The sequence below is a fragment of the Pinus tabuliformis genome, chromosome 9 (assembly GCF_031772625.1).
Source record: "Pinus tabuliformis cultivar Carrire ecotype Pingquan chromosome 9, CPIR1, whole genome shotgun sequence".
Taxonomy (NCBI): Eukaryota; Viridiplantae; Streptophyta; class Pinopsida; order Pinales; family Pinaceae; genus Pinus; species Pinus tabuliformis.
In genome coordinates, this window is record NC_142307.1 from 387869397 (window position 1) to 387882804 (window position 13408).

The 13408-nt window shown below is 35.7% G+C and overlaps 1 long non-coding RNA gene across 2 annotated transcripts; it reads right to left on the minus strand.

Moving 5' to 3' along the window:
- Window positions 1-2276: 2276 nt before the first annotated feature.
- On the minus strand, window positions 2277-3457 carry LOC149148777 (uncharacterized). 2 transcript variants are annotated; one of them, XR_016262797.1, is made up of 4 exons: window positions 3040-3457; window positions 2883-2955; window positions 2736-2780; window positions 2277-2554 (listed from the first exon to the last, which is right to left on the minus strand). It is a non-coding gene; the product is annotated as an uncharacterized LOC149148777 (long non-coding RNA). The 2 variants fall into 2 exon arrangements; XR_016262798.1 differs by having other exon boundaries at window positions 2277-2643; window positions 3040-3436.
- Between the last annotated feature and the right edge of the window lie 9951 nt (window positions 3458-13408).

The window sequence follows — 13408 nt, forward strand, 5'->3', positions numbered from 1 at the left end:
TGGTGATTTGTATTGGCTATTGTTAGTATGTTGGATAATGAACCGTGATGAACTAATTATGAAGGAAATGTTGATGTAATTTAAATAAATAAAATTGATGAATAAAGATGGAAATTGTGTGGAATGAAACACTGGAGTAAAAGGATGCTTGCCAAATCTGAATACCAATGAGTTGAATCAGATTTACTCCCATAATAAAACACTCAGTTGAAGATAAATACTGAGAAAAACATTGTTGGAGTGAAAAACAGGCTTTGTGGGGAAAAATAAAAGAAAATCATAGGCTAAACGGGAGCAGACCCCTGAAAGGCGGGACGCTGCCAAGAAAAATATACTAGAAAATAAACTATGGGAATCAGAGGAGGTTGTTGATTCCTAGCAAGACATCCTAGCTCGAGGGAGGATCAAAGGTTGATCCAAGGTTGGGTGGATCAGTGTTGTCATAGACACAATTTCCAGACTGAGAATTTGGGTTAGAGATTATGATTTTGCTAACAATCGTGTTATGAATTAGATTAATTGAATTTATTGAAGATAGATTAAAATTGTTGGTTGTTGTAATGGAGGTTATATTTATCGTTTCTTGTTGTATTATGAATATGAGTTACTTAAATTTATTAAAATGCTAGAGTTGGTTAGATAGTTGTTGTAATATAATGCATGCTTAATTGTTGTTGGAAAAGTAAGGAGTGGGTTATAATAATTGTTGAGTCAATTAAAATTTATTGTTAATTCTTGTATGTGGATGTTCTATATGATGGTATTCGTGGTTTTCCAGAAGATGAACTTTGGCTATGAAAATATTTGTATAACTATGATATTTGGCATTTAATACTTGCTATGAGTATACTTTGGTTTGGAAAATGTAAAAAAATTCCTAAAGGAGTGCTACAGTGAAGGGTAGGGAGAAGCTATAAGCCATCAGCAAGACTGAAGGGGTGGAAACGGGTTGATCGAAGATGATCAACTACTTAACAAAGATGTTGTCGCTACCCTTAACAAAAATCTAGTCTAGCTGGTAATCTAAATGTTATCAGAAGGAAGAAACATAAACCTTGCTAATTGTATCTTTATCAAAGATGTATAGGTTCAAGTTGTAGTATGATTTTCACGGAAAATTTTATTATAAGTTTGGAAGATTAGTTCCAAAGACACCAAGTCTATGATTTCTTTTATGCATTGGGTAGCTTCCATCCTTGGGACCCAAATCTACTCACTATAGATTAACTTAATTAAATTCATTCAGGGATTGTAGATCAATGGGTCAAATAGCTTCCATACAAGTCCTAGAACCTATAGCATAGTAATTAAAAATTACTTATGGTAAATTTCATGGCCTAGTATAATGTTGAATGTACCTAAAGGCAACGCTAAAGTACAGAGGGAATTAGGGATGAAGGGCAGAATTATACCATCAAGAGAATTGCATGACTCTGGAGAACTAAGCCAAAATTTAAGCTTTCCAGGAAGAGTCGCTACAGGAAAGTTATACGGCATTACTCCTAACCTAGAAATGTTGTCTCTCTTTTAGCTAGATGTTAAATAGTACCCAAGACGGGGAAAAACTCTAAATTCAATCCAGTCCTGTGGTGATTAATTTGATCAACGACAAAAAAAAGGGATACAGTAAACTAATTCATTGGACAGAGTAATAATATATTTTCAGATAGAGAGTGTAGAGTGTGTTTACAACAAATATCTAGCATATTACAGAAGGTGTACAGTAAAGAGAATTAATTATGCAGAGAGTAAAACATACTTGCAAACACATAAAGATAATTTAATGAAAAGAGAATTGGAGTCAAGACTATGTTGTTCAAACCCCAACCACACCAGATAGCTAAATACAATTATTGATTACAGAGAACTATTCTGAGCATAACAATTAATCCTAGCTTCAATTTGACAAGAAATATGCAGAAGCGAACATCTATTTAAAATAACCAATTTCGAAGGTACAGATATATTATTTCTATCACTCAGCAACATCAGTAGAAATAGATACATTCTCCAGTTAACCAATTCAAAACCAAGTATATTAACTCCTTATTTTTCCACATAGCAGTAACAAATATTCAATCCAGAGCATACATAGGAAAATAATATGCAGTAAGTTAGATAACAATTTCGCAGAGGAAATATCACCAAATCACAAGTGCAACATAACAGGTTCACCAAAAGGGTTCATAATTATGCATTGTATGCATATGAATGCTAAATATTACATAGAATATCTCCATTAGGGAGATTGTCACAATGAAAATGTATACCAAGTGTAGCAGTTAAAACATACATAAGGAAAACAGAAATGTAAACATGGAACTGAAAGTTCATATATGGTAGGAGTTTAAGTGTGGCATATTTAAAGAAAAGTACCAAGAGCGCTAGGCTCTTTAACCTTAAATTACATAAAATTACTAACAGCATCGAGTAAATCGCATCACCGACATGTTCCAAAAGGGAAAACGATAAAGTGATTCTAGGAAGTGTTAGGGGTATTCCATTGACCCACTGAGGAAATTCAGCCCAGGAAGGAGAGGAATGTACAAAGGAACTGACATGAAAGAACAATGCGCCAAAGTTAGTTTCTTTGTGCTATGAAAACCCCAAGCGTGTGGCTAGAAAGGAGCAGTGTGGAGATACCTGTAACAATAACCACAAGAAGCGTTAGAAGTAGGAAATCCAAAGAAACCTCAATTGAACTATTAGGAAAGGAACCCGAAAAGGGGAAATACCTGTGAAGGAGTTGTAGACCCAAACAACCATTTGTTCCATCGAACCTACACAAAAAAGAAAAGAAAAACCCAACACGAAAATATGATAATATTAATAAGTGTAGGAAACCATAAATAAACGAACCAGACCTATAGGGTGAAACTTATCTTCGCTCATGGGGGTTAGAATGTTGGTCGTGAGAGCTCCAAGCCAGCATTTGGAAAATCCTTCAGACAAACCCTGAGGATGGAAAATGGGCAAAAGTTAGAACCATGTAGAACCAAAGGGACAAACTACTAACCAGAAGACAAAAACTATAAGTACCTGGTGAATGGGGACGGCATGAGGACCTCCCTTGTCTTTAATTGAAATCATCACATTGGTAAGGATAGAAGACATTTAAATTAGGGCAAGATAAATCATCTACATCAAGCTAAAGCAAGGCTTAGCATAATTAAAACCCCACTAATGCAAACCAGGATACCCAGGCGCAACCATAGTTGCTCTACAATAGGAGGGTGACAACAGAAATACACAGTGGGATCGCAGAAGACACCACTAGTTAGGGTTGCAGAGACCTCGACTTCATTGACAAAGAGATAGACCAAATGAATGACAAAAGAGTGAAGTAAAGGTTTAGGGTTAGAAGAAGCATCCTACATCATTGATGGAGTAAGGAGGAATCCAAACCATTGAAGTCCCATCGCCTCGGCCTCAGTGAGAGCCATGTGCCACCCCCACCCCGTTCACATGGCTAGGACATGTGTAACAGTCAGGTTAGAGGTAAGGTGTTAATAGTGGACAGTTGGAGCATTGAGCAAGAAGTCTTCCAAGTGAGTATGTGGGTCGAGTAGTGTAGGGAGAATTTCTGAGTAGTAAGTACCTTGAGGGTGCATGTAATATTAGAAAATTAAGTTTTGGTTATACCCATAGTTTTGGACTCAGGGTAATACATAGGTTACAGTCAGGAGCACACAGTAAGCCTCATCGTTAAGCACAATAAACTGATATAGTTAGGAAATGATAACCAACCATGGGAATTGTTAGAGTGTTAAGTTGAGGAAACAATATCTTCGTCCATAATTACACAATTATAAAGAAACCCTTGTATATGATATGGGTTAAATAGGTGCATTGTATTTATGGAAGAAAAAAAAATTAACATAATAAAGAATGCCTCGTTGACAGTGTTGGAAATTGCGTTCATGTGTAATAGAGTGTGATTGGTAGAACAGGTCCATGAAAAATGGTATCAAAGCACCAGTTACCACACTGGGCTTAAGAAGAAGGCACCACCATAGTTATAAAGTAAGTGTAATAGAAGTAGATGTAACATACTGATATTAAATTGGTTTGTTTCGTAGGCAAATTGTTGTAAAAGGATGGAGAACTCCCCTCGAGCTATTACTAGCGGGGATGATTTGTATGTGGATCTGGGAGAATATAGCACTCCATTACCTTATCAATTTGTGGATATAGTAAGGAACCTTCAACAAGAATTAGCACAGCTCCAGAGTAGTAATGAGTAGTTGTTAAAAGCTAGTGAGGAACAAGAGAAATTAATCAGAGAGTGGACTGAGAAATCCAGCCACAAAAGTGTAGAGCTGGAAGGATCAAAAAGAAATAAGAGTGGGATAGAGTTTGAAAATATATAAAAGCGGAGAGGAATCCGGACCTGATTCTCCAAAAACGCGTGAAGGAAAGAAGAATATGGTGTTACAGGAAGAGTTTAGGAAGATGAAACCCCTTACCTTTGACGGTGAAAGGGAAGAGGATACGGAGGCATGGTTGCTTATCATGATTAAGTACTTCCAAGTGTATGAGTACGAGAGAAATCTGAAAGCACACTTGGATATTTATTAGCTACAGGGCAAAGTTACCCTCTAGTGGGAAGAGGTAAAAAGTGTGCAACTACTGGAAGAAAAGACAGTTTCATGGGAGGAATTACATAAACAGTTCAAGTCGTGGTATCTCACTGAGCACTACTATGATGACTAGGCCAAGGAATTTCACGAATTAAAGTTGGGATAGCTGACCATGGACGAGTTTGTGGATAAATTCACAAATTTGTTGTGGTATGTACCATACCTTAAAGAGGAGAATGCCAAGGTGCAGCAGTTCTTAAATTGTTTGCCAGTCTCGTATAAGGAGAGAATTAAGTTTGATAACCCAAAATATATGGGCAAAGTGGTGAGAAATGCCATATTATGATATCAACAATTCAAAAATAGAAGTGAAGGCGGCAAAGTGTGGAAAGGTAAGGAGAGAACCAAAGTGGGAGGGGGCGTAAAAAGATAAAAAAAACCCTACTATCTTAAGAAATTCGGTAAGGATCATCAAAGGAAGAAGGTTAGCAAAGGAATTGTACTGCCACCTGCTCAGACGTATACAGGCTCAAAAACTTCAGAATTTAACAGTAGAAAAAAAGTAGTATAAAGGAAAGGGACCCGTTGAAATGTTGGGGTTGCGGCGAGCCACATTTGTTGAGCAATTGCCTGCATAATCCTAGGTATGTTCACAACATTCAAGTCTTTCAAGAAGTAACGACTGTGAATGACATTGCCCCGAACATTCCTAGAATTAGCACAACACTAGAGGACAGACAAGTTGAGCATCAATCAACTATGATTGAAATCAAATGTATGATACTAAACCAAGTTGTGTCTGTTTTAATTGATCTGGGGGCTAGTATAAGTTATATCCACCCTCAAATCTTGGAAAAGTGTAATCTAAAATCAGAGAAATTCAAGAATGTGTGGTTAGTCCAATTGGCAATTGGCACTAAAAGAAAAGTAACCAATCGAATAAAATAGTGCTCATTTAATTTAAATGGTCATCCTACACTAATCTATCTAAACATTCTTCTTTTAGGAAATTATGACCCGCTGATAGGCATGGACTGGTTGGAAAGGAAAGCAGTTGTTATAAATTGTTTGGAGAAGACAATTAGTTGTGTGGATCAAAATGGACACACCTAGACAATTAAGGGGAAGCCAAAACCAGTATCAATTCGACAAATTTCAGCCTTACAGCTGGAAATAAGTGCAAGAAAGGGATGCCAGTTGTATATGGTACAAGTGAAAACCAACGATCAAACAACAGGAAAAGGAAAATTAAATACCTTTCCCATTATTAACAATTTTCAAGATGTATTTCCAGAAGAAATTTTGGGGTTATCCCTGTAGAGAGACATATATTTTACCAATGACTTGGTACCGAGCATCATTCCAGTGTCTAGAGCCCCCTATTGAATAAGCACCCCTGAGATACTAGAACTAAAAATGCAATTACAGGAGCTCTTGAACAAAGGATATATTAGACTCAGTGTCTCGCTATGGGGGGAACCAATACTCTTTGTCAAGAAAAAGGATGGTACATTTAGACTATGAATTGACTATTGTCAGTTTAATAAATTAACAGTTAAAAATAGGTATCCACTGCCTCCAATTTATGATTTGTTTGATCAGGTGAGCGAGGCAACAATTTTCTCAAAAATTAATCTGAGAATTGGTTACCATCAGTTACGTATAAGGAATGAAGACATCCAGAAAATATCCTTCAGAACTAGGTATAGTCATTATGAGTTTGTAGTGTTACCCTTTGGACTCACAAATGCACTAGCAACCTTCATGTGTCTTATCACTAGGCTACAAAGGGTTGGGCTCTGTCAACCTTCAACCCAGCATAACTATTTCAAACCACTTATAGCTAGAAGTTAGCCCTTCTAGCATGAGAGGGCTCTCTCAAAGAAAACAGTATGATGTTCTAGATAAAACTCAATTACAAATGACTAACTCTGGATTTTTATGTGCTTTTCGCAGGTGAAAGGGAGTGAGTACCACAACCATTAGGCATGGAGTCAATTACATGAAACTCAATTACATAACTGTTTTATGAGGAAATTGAGGCATCTTTTGGCTTAGAAATGAAGTGAATAAAACCCTTTAACAGCAGATAAAACATATGAAGGAAGTTGGAGAAAACCTTAATACTGAATTCCAAGTGATCATAATGCTTTAAGAAACTAATATCAATGTAAAAGACAAAACAAGCAAACATATAAACCAAAATCTATATCTCAGGCAATGAAAACAGAGTATGCCAGTAAATATATATTAACTAAGAAAAATTACATATGGTAGCTTCTTCGCATCCTCGATCAACCTCTCCCAAAGTCAAAAATCTATCTATTTATAGAGAAAATATATCTTTACATCAACTTTCCACCTAGGCTAGATTTGATTCACTATCCAAGAGACCTATTTCTATTTGACTAACAAAACAATAGGGATATTTCTGTTTTAATAGATTTTGAATACAAATAAGAGTCTCCTATCATTTATGAACTCAACCAATTCTGTTGTTGAACCTTATCGAATCCAAACAAATTCTAAATTTGTATCTTATGTGTCTCATGCCACGTGGATGTGTTGGCCTAGTTTACTCTATTGACCTAGACCCCACCAATTCTAATTTCAAAATTTCTGGCTAGGAAAATATCTGTAAAATAGGCATCAAAGACAAGTGCATATTATCCAACTCCCGATAGGTGTGTAAAACCTGAGAGAGGTTTTTGTAGATGAGATTGTGATGAAAAAAAAAAACTCCTTCAGATTTCCAAAATTCCTTTTCATTTGTTCATAAAGTGAGCTTGAAGTTGACTACTAAAACAGTCATTTCCAAAATTTTCGTAGCAAATTTTGGTAGCAATTTTCAAAAACCACCCCTATGCTATCATTTTGATGCCTTTGCTGATTCTGAGGTGTTTAGTAATGTTTTTTCATTAAACTCATGCTATCAAAACTCTCCCAACTGAAAAATTTGCTGGAATTTCTTTCCATGGAAAGCTACAGCAGTTTCGTAGCAAACTATGGTAGCGACTTCAAAAAAAACTCTTATGCTACCTATTTTCTCTCTCTTCTATTTATGAGGTCTTATTTTATGTTTATAAGCTAAACATATACCTTTATAACTATTTTTTATGAGCTTTAGACTAGACTTAACCTCCATGGAAAGCTACAACAGTTTTGTAGAAAATTCTCAGCTTCATTATGAGCAGTTGCTACAAAAGTTCCTAAATTCTGAGTGTTTATAGTTTTCATGATTCTTAATGCCTCCTTATGACTCCTAATATCATGTTGACTATATATATGGCTGAGTTGATTGATTTAGGTATACTGAAACAAAATTGAAAACTTTACCATATTATGGAGTAGCATCTACTTGTACTTGCAAGTCTTTCACTTGAGTTTGCAACTTCCTTCTATCAGTTTACAGCCACCTATTCCTTCTATACATATGCTTCAGCATCTTTTGCAGTGGTAGAATTCTCTTTGTTTTTTCCTAGCATTTTCTACAATTTTCTCATCGAAATTTAGCTACTCCAACACCTGCTTCTTCATTTCTTCAACTTCCAATTTGGCCTCTATTAGCTCTTCTCATGAATTTTTGTTTGTGTTATGGCTGCAACACGTCAAGAGCTGCTCGTGAGTTGCTTCCTCTTTACCTGCAAATCAATTTGAGAATACCTAGACCACACTCAGACCACAGCTAGACTCAGTTTGACAATGCAAAACCCTATTCAACGACAGCATTTGTGAACTTTTGATAGCAGCAGATGGTATAAAGAGGAAAAGGAGAGGTAAGGGTGAATGAAAAGAAGTGGAGGACACGGGAAAAAAGGTTTATAATGACTTAGCACAACTCTGACATCACTAACAATCATTTAAAATAAAACCATTACACAACAATGGACTTTCGTAGCAAGACAAGTGTTAGGATGGACCATTTTTCTATGGAACTGTCAGGGACTTTTGTAGAAAATTATGGGTTTGTGTAATTGCTTTTGCTGCGAAAGTTTGTAAAAGTTTCAAACCAACCTAATATGAAATGATGACCTCAAAATGTATGGAGTGGTGACCTTTTCTTGTTATAATGACCCTATTAAACATTGAATGGACCCTATAACAGGTGTCACATGAACCTAGACATAAAAACCTTATCTATAATGACCAATCAGACTGAAAAAATTATTTAGGGTTATCATAGATAACCATGGTTCCAATGGGGATGTTGCACCCCAATGGTGCAGCAAAGAACCATCAGACCAGTTGCTTAACCATTGGGCTTATCCCAATTTGAAAACTAAAAAGCACACTGCAAACCAACTAGAAACCAATTACTATTGCTGCAACATGATACCAAACTGTTGTACAAACTGAAACTGACCACTACAAAATGTAACCTAAAGCTGAAGGAAATGCTTGCCCAACAAGCTTATTTATGTACCAATAACCCTACTCTAACATATGAAAATCCACCTGCTTAATTCAAGCAATATGAAACCTCCAGTATAACCAGTCAAAAAGTTGATCCAACACCAGGGCTCCTTGACTGTTCTTAAGTGGACCATCTATTGGCAACTCAGAATAAAAACTAAATCCATCACCTGAGCTTATAAATGAAGAAAACTCCACCTTCACTGATGACTGGAATAGACTTACCAAATGATCTTGATAATCATGAAAAATCACCTTTTCTTGATGAGTAAAACCATGAGAGCTGAATTCATTCATAACTAATGGCTTCTATTGTCCTATGTCTTCAATTCCAAGAACATAATCATATAAAAAGTAAATAATAGATTTATCTTCCCTTCCATGTAAATCAACAAAAACATCCATGCATCCTTGAACATCTTCAAACATGACATCCATATCGTGTGTATCAAAACTACTCTTTTGCTTATCAAACAAATCAGATATAACCTTTGGGTAATTTTTCTTAAGGAATGTCATTTTGATTCAAAACACTAATAGCTCCTATACAAACAACTTTATGCATATCATCCATGTCATTTTGATGATCCTCAAATAGAATAGGTAAAACATGTATATCTATCTCTTAATGTAACTCAAGTTTACCTAAAAGTGAACTTTCATTCACTTTAACCGGGACAACATCATTATGATCTTCAATGGAGAAAATTTATTGTCTAGGTAAACAACTTTCATCACATGTTATCACACTATTCAGAATTTGCATGCATGTATTTTTCAACCTGATCTTGAGGAGTTTCTTCTTGACATAAAAGCTTAGAAAAGGAATGGTCTAAAAAACAATCTAAATGATTTGGCTCATATTTTTAACTGCATATAGATTGATAAGGCTACAAATCCTCATGGATTTCATGTACTATGACTTGACTGTCAAATTTTTGATCCATTTAATCTTCAACTAAAGAAGAGACATATGTTTGTTGGAAATTTTCTTGATCATCATGACTAGCTTGAGAAGAAAATTCATAAAGTGCCTCTAACATCTCCTCATCATCCATACATTCTACATCATCATCAATACTTTCAAGATATTGAATGAAACCTTTCCAAAAATTACAATAGTCTTGAAACAGTGGTGATGAAGGATGAGACTTCCCATAATGTCCAAAAAATATTCTATGGAAATATTTAAGAGAACACAAGCTTCCTGATGGCAACCCTTCATACCATACTCTAGCTTTGTCTTCTAGGGTAGCCATAAACATCTTCATGAGACAATCCTCAGGAAACTCAACCCTCAGTCTACATACATGTAAATGGAATTTAACCAAATGCAGACTAGCATCATCTTTCTTTTCATCTTTGAACATGGGAAGATGGGTTGACCAATTAACACAAGGCATAGGATTTGGAAAACCATAGATGTGAGACCGATCCATAGGAGCATACCTAACATTTCTTCTTGCAGTAGAACTCATCTTGGAACTTCTTCAAGATATTGATCTTCAAGCAGTGGAGTCACCATGAAGCTCTGATCTTCTATATCTTTTGAGATTGGAGTCACCAGGGTAATATCACAACCTTCAGAAACTCTGATTTCTTGTTACCCTCAGGAATCAAAATGAAGAGACTCAAAGAAAATCCAGGAAAAGGAGCTTTTCAGCTCCCGGCAGACGCACCAAAATGTTATCATTGGGCTAGAAAGGGTTGGGTTGTGTCAACCTTCAACCCAACATAACCATTTCAAACCACTTATAGCTATAAGTTAGCCCTTCTAGTATTAGAGGGCTCTCTCAAAGAAAACAGTATGATGTTCTAGATGAAACTCAATTACAGATGGCTAACTCTGGATTTTTATGAGATTTTTGCAAGTGAAAGGGAGTGAGTACTACAACCATTGGACATGGATTCAATTACATGAAACTCAATTACTTACATAACTATTTTATGAGGAAACTGAGGTGTCTTTTGGCTTAGAAATGAAGTGAATAAAACCATTTAATAGCTAATAAAACATATGAAGGAAGTTGGAGCGGACCTTAATATTGAATTCCAAGTGATCATAATGCTTTAAAAAACTGATATCAATGTAAAAGACAGAACAAGTAAACATGTAAACCAAAATTTGTATCTCAAGTAATGAAAACAGAATATGCCAGCAAATATATATTAACTAAGAAAAATTACATATGGTAGCTTCTTCTCATCCTCGATCAACCTATCCCAAAGTCAAAAAGTTATCTATTTATAGAGAAAATATCTCTTTACATCAACTTGCCACTTGGGCCAGATTCGATTCACTATCTAAGAGACCTATTTCTATTTAACTAACAAAACAATAGGGATATTTCTATTTTAATAGAGTTTGAATACAAAGAGGAGTCTCCTATCATTTATGAACTCAACCAATTTTGTCACTGAACCTTATAGAATCCAAAAAAATGCTAAATGTGCTACTTATGTGTCTCATGCCACGTGGATGTGCTAACCTGGTTTACTTTGCTGACCTAGACCCCACCAATTTGAATTTCAAAATTTTGGCTAGGAAAAATTATGTAAAGTAGGCCTCAAAAACAAGTGTGTATTCTCCAAACCCTGATAGTTGTGTAAACACTGAGATTTTTTCGTAGATAAGCGATGCTGAACAAAAACCTCCTTCAGATTTCCAAAATTCCTTCTCATTTGGTCAGAAAGTGAGCCTGAAGCTAACTACTAAAACAACTTTTTCCAGAATTTTCATAGCAAAGTTTGGTAGAAAATTTCAAAAACCACCCCTATGTTGTCATTTTGATGCCTTTGCTGATTCTAAGGTGTTTAGTAATGTTTTTTCATTAAACTCATGCTATCAAAACTCTCCCAACTGAAAATTTTGCTGGATTTTCTTTCCATGGAAAGCTTCAGCAGTTTTGTAGCAAACTTTGGTAGCAACTTCAAAAAACACTCTTATGCTAGCTCTTTTCTCTCTTTTCTAGTTCTGAGGTCTTATTTGATGTTTATAAGCTAAACATGGGCCTTTAAAACTATCTTTGTTGAGCTTTAGACCAGCCTTAAGCTCCATGGAAATTTATAGCCGTTTCATAGCAAATTCTCAGCTTCATTATGGGTAGTTGCTACGAAAGTTCCTAAATTCTGAGTGTTTATAGTTTTCATGATTCTTAATGCCTCCTTATGACTCCTAATATCGTGTTGACTATATATATGACTGAGTTGACTGATTTAGGTATAGTGAAAACAAAATTGAAATCTTTACCATATTATGGAGTAGCATCTACTTGTACTTGCAAGTCTTTCACTTGAGTTTGCAACTTCCTTATGTCAGTTTGCAGCCACATGTTCCTTCTATACATATGCTTCATCATATTTTGTAGTGGTAGAATTATCTTTGTTTTTTCCTAGCCTTTCCTGCAATTTTCTCATCAAAATCTAGTTGCTCCAACACCTACTTCTTCATTTCTTCAACTTCCAATTTGGCCTCTATCAGTTCTTCTCGTGAATTTTTGTTTGTGTTATGGCTGCAACACATCAGGAGTTGCTTCTAAGATTCTTCCTCTTTACCTACAAATCAATTTGAGAATACCTAGACCACAACTAGACTCGTTTTGACAATGCAAAACCCTATTCAACGACAACACTTGTGAACTTTTGATAGCAGCAGATGGTATAAAGAGGAAAAGGAGAGGTAAGGGTGAATGAAAAGAAGTGGAGGACATAAGGAAAAAGGTGTATAATGACTTAGTACAACTCTGACATCACTAACAAACATTTAAAATAAAATCGTTACACAACAATGGACTTTCGTAGCAAGACAAGTGTTAAGATGGACCATTTTGCTACGGAACTGTCAGGGACTTTCGTATCAAATTATGGGTTTATGTAACTGCATTTGCTGCGAAAGTTTGTAAAAGTGTCAGACCAACCTAATATGAAATGATGACCTCAAAATGGATGGACTGGTGACCTTTCCTTGTTATGATGAGTCTATTAAACATTGAATGGACAGAGTAACATGTGTCACATGAACCTAGACATAAAAACCCTATATATAATGACCAATCAAACTAAAAAAATTATTTAGGATTATCATAGATAACGATGTGCTTGACGAACAATATATTGCACCCTTACCTCGATAAATTTGTATTAGTGTTTGTTGACATAGATTTGTCATTCATGTCAATATGGCAATATTCGAGGAGCCAGGAGGAGAAAACAGAGCCATCAGAGGAGCAAACAGAGCTATCGGAGGAGCAAAGAGCAAACAGAGCCATCAGAGGAAGCAAACAAAGCTATCGGAGGAAGAAAACAAAGCTATCGGAGCCAAAGAATACACTATCGGGAACAATATAGTGTATATGCATACAAATACACTATCGGAGGAAGAAATGCACTACCGGGAGCTATCGGGAACAATATAG